Below are 3,661 nucleotides of genomic sequence, written 5' to 3'. Positions count from 1 at the left end.
TACTACTACTACTACTATTACTGCTGCTGCTGTCTGGACTCTGCTCTTTCACAGAGTGAGCCAACACTACTGCCCCCTGCTGATACAATAGTACTACAACTACTACTGCCAGTCACCTGTCCTATTTACTATTATACTATTTACTACTACTATTACTACTGCTACTACTACTACTACTACTACTACTACTACTACTACTACTACTACTACTACTACTTCTGCTACTCATAGACTGTATAAAAGGACATCGTTAACAGCCTCACTCTTGATTGGCTCTTTGATTTCGTACAAGTATTTCCAAATATTGGCCCAGGTTGCAGATTTGTCGCTGTAACTGCGAGTCACAATAAGTTTAATTTGGTTGCAGTGCAACTGTTCGCTTTGGGTGACGTCACACTCCTTTAGTCCACTTCTGTTATACAGTCTATGATACTAGTACTACAACCGCTATAGGAACTAGATACTAGTACTACAACTACTACAGGGCTTAGTACAACTGTGAGCTCAACCGCTGCTCCCTACTGATACTAGTTCTACAACTGCTTCTATAATTATTACTACTACTCCTACTACTATTACTAGTACTACTATTACTATTTATAATATGATAATAATTATACTACTGATGCTACAATAATTATATTAGGTTAGACCAGAGGTTGGGACCTGCAAGTCGTGACTTGGACTCAAGTCGTATTTGAGTCACAATTTTTAGGACTTGACTCTTGACTTGATCAAATGAATTAAGACTTGGGACCCGACTTGGACTTGAGCCCTGTGACTTGAGAAGACTTGATGCTTCTTCTAAAAATATATAAAAATACTTTTCTCTTTATAGTTGATAAATGTGGTGATTAATTTTACAGGAACAAACTGGAACATGTCCCTCCCACTTCTGCTTGGTACTTTGGATGTAACTGAAGTACTGTCATGTGTTATCCTGAAAAGTATTACAGTAGTATAAAGTACAGTGCAGTAAAACAGAGGGAACTACATAGAACATGATCCTTCCATTTCATTGCAGAATACATGACAAAATAACTTATTTAGCACTTTTAAATGTGATTTTTTTTTCTGTTCTGACCGTAATAATTCGCACTAAGATCTTGTCAGGACATTTAAAAAGGAAAAATTTGCATTTCTATGACTCTTATATAAATACTCATAAATATACTATGACTTTGAAGTACAGTTTATTTTAAAGTTCATATAAAATGTGAAAACCAAAGATATATTTGGTACTTTGATTTGAGGACTTGAAGCTCAAACAGGACGACTTGAACTCGACTTGGAGTTATGAGCCAGTGACTCAAGACTTGACTTGGACTTGCCTGTATTTGAGTTGGGCCTTGACTCGGACTTGAGGTCAAAGACTTGAGACTTGCACAACAACAACTTGATCCCACCTCTGGGTCAGACCGCACACACAAAGAGTTTTGTGTTAATCAGCATCTTAAACAATCAATACAGAGCTCACAGAACTACTACCACTACTATAACTACTACTACTACTACTACTACTACTACTACTACTACTATTCCTGCTAATACTGGAGAGTGTGTACAGACCAAACTTGGGCTAAAAAGGGACAATTAAAGTGTTAAACTTAAATTTAAAAATATATATTGTTTAAAATGTCATAATCAAAAAATGTTTTATTGAATTATAATAAATAAAATAGTTAATATCTGTAGCACTTATGACACCAATGAAACACAATGTTAAGTATGTGTAGGAAATACTAGATTTTATTTAAGTGTTTTGTGAATAACATTTAGAGTGTGACTTCTACAGATCTGTGTCGATATGACAGGTTTAGATTATTAGATTATTAGATTATTTTTGACTGGATTTGTGTGATAATATCTGCTGTAAATATAAATGATTGTTTTACACTAATCAAGAAGCATTTTGTGAAGAAAAGTTGAAAAATATGTTGAAAATTACAGGAAATGAGAGTTCCATATTGATGACGTTACACTGGGGAGAATTCAAAGGTTTGGCACAGTTTACACAAGAAACATTTTTACCAACATTTGAAACATTATTTCAACAAAATAAAGGTGTTTTCTTATATACATATATATATATATATATATATATATATATATATATATATATATATATATATATATATATATATATATATTTTTTTTTTTTTTTTTTTTTTTTTTGTTTCTTATATTTATCAAATAATAATCTCTGTGTACATTAATACATTAGTGTGAAGTAAAATTTTAAACATAAAAAATGTCCAAACTGGGAATGAAATTGTAAAACTTTGTAAAATTGTAATTATCAGTCATAGGGACTTTAAATATGTGTAGAAAATATTAGGTTTTATTTAAGTGTTTCGTTAATAAAGAGTGTGACATGTACAGATTTATGTGCCATTTAATACTGACTTAATAACTTGAATAAACTTGTGATTTTGTTGTTACTGGCCATGTTTACACACACACACAGAATCAGATCTATGTGTTGAGCATAATAGCCCAGTGAGGTTCATTTGGTCTTACAATAAATTAAGTTACGAAGTTCTTTTTTTCAGACCAAGAGTTTGTTTTCAGACCTGACAGTTTGGACTGCTCACTACGATCTTCCTCAGAGACTCGTGATGTTGTTGTGTCGTGTCGCTCAGTTTATTTAAACAGATTTCGGCGCTGTCTTCCTACCGGTGGAGGCAGGATGACAGTGCCATCTGCAGTCCGACGTCCTCAGAACAGTATCCCAGGTGTGTGAGAGTAAAAAAGCCCCTTCGTCCTGGTTTATCGTCCCGTGGGCACATTTCTGTATTCCAAATGCCTCTTTAATCCAGCGATGATGTTTGTTTTCCTCTGTCCCAATGATGTTTGCTCTGTCCCAGTCCATAATGTGTTTCTCTCTTTTACAGTGGTCAGAAACGGCCCATTTGTCTTGGTCTTGAGACTGGCCTTGAGTACATTTTTTTATGGTCTTGGTCTCGTCTCGGGCTCGAGCGCATTTGGACTCGGTCTTGTCTCTGTCTTGATGGGGCTTGGTCTCGATCTTGGTGCAGAGGTTGATAAATACCACTGCAAAACCAGTAAAATAATGTAACTAAATGTTATGAACTTGAAAAAACCCACTTGATTAACTTGTTTTCTGTAAAGCGCCAGTGGAAGTGGGATTAAAGAAGAGCTTCTCAAACTGTGGGTCAGGGCCCAAAAAAAGGGGAACAGAGTGTTTCAGTGCAGTACAGTTTGCTTGGCTTATTTTAAGTCTAAATGAACATTAATCAGATCAAATGGAGATAGGTTTATAAAAACACTGATGTATATGTACCAAATAAATATATAAAATGACAAAGATGGTCTTGATTTGGTCTCAGTGGGCCGTGGTTTTGGTATTGTCTCTGTCTCGACCTTTAAAAGTCTCGGTCTTGTCTCAGTCTCGAACCTCAGGGGACTTGGTCTTGTGCTGGTCTCGTAACCCTGTGGTCTGAGAAATTTTAGCAATTTTACCTAAACAAATGACAGTTTATGCCTCTTTTTACTTTTGGTGGGGATTAAATCGGTCAAAAATAGAGACACCTGGGACACTTCTTGTATAAAACTGGGACAAATCACAAGTTTTGTATAAATTTGCAGGGACAAATGGTCACTCTACATGTATCAGTCATTATAGATCCGTGTTATCAAT

This window comes from Boleophthalmus pectinirostris, unplaced genomic scaffold, assembly GCF_026225935.1.
Source record: "Boleophthalmus pectinirostris isolate CB_2022bp ecotype Guang Dong unplaced genomic scaffold, ASM2622593v1 HiC_scaffold_12, whole genome shotgun sequence".
Lineage (NCBI taxonomy): Eukaryota > Metazoa > Chordata > Actinopteri > Gobiiformes > Gobiidae > Boleophthalmus > Boleophthalmus pectinirostris.
Note: the sequence above shows the minus strand (reverse complement) of the source record.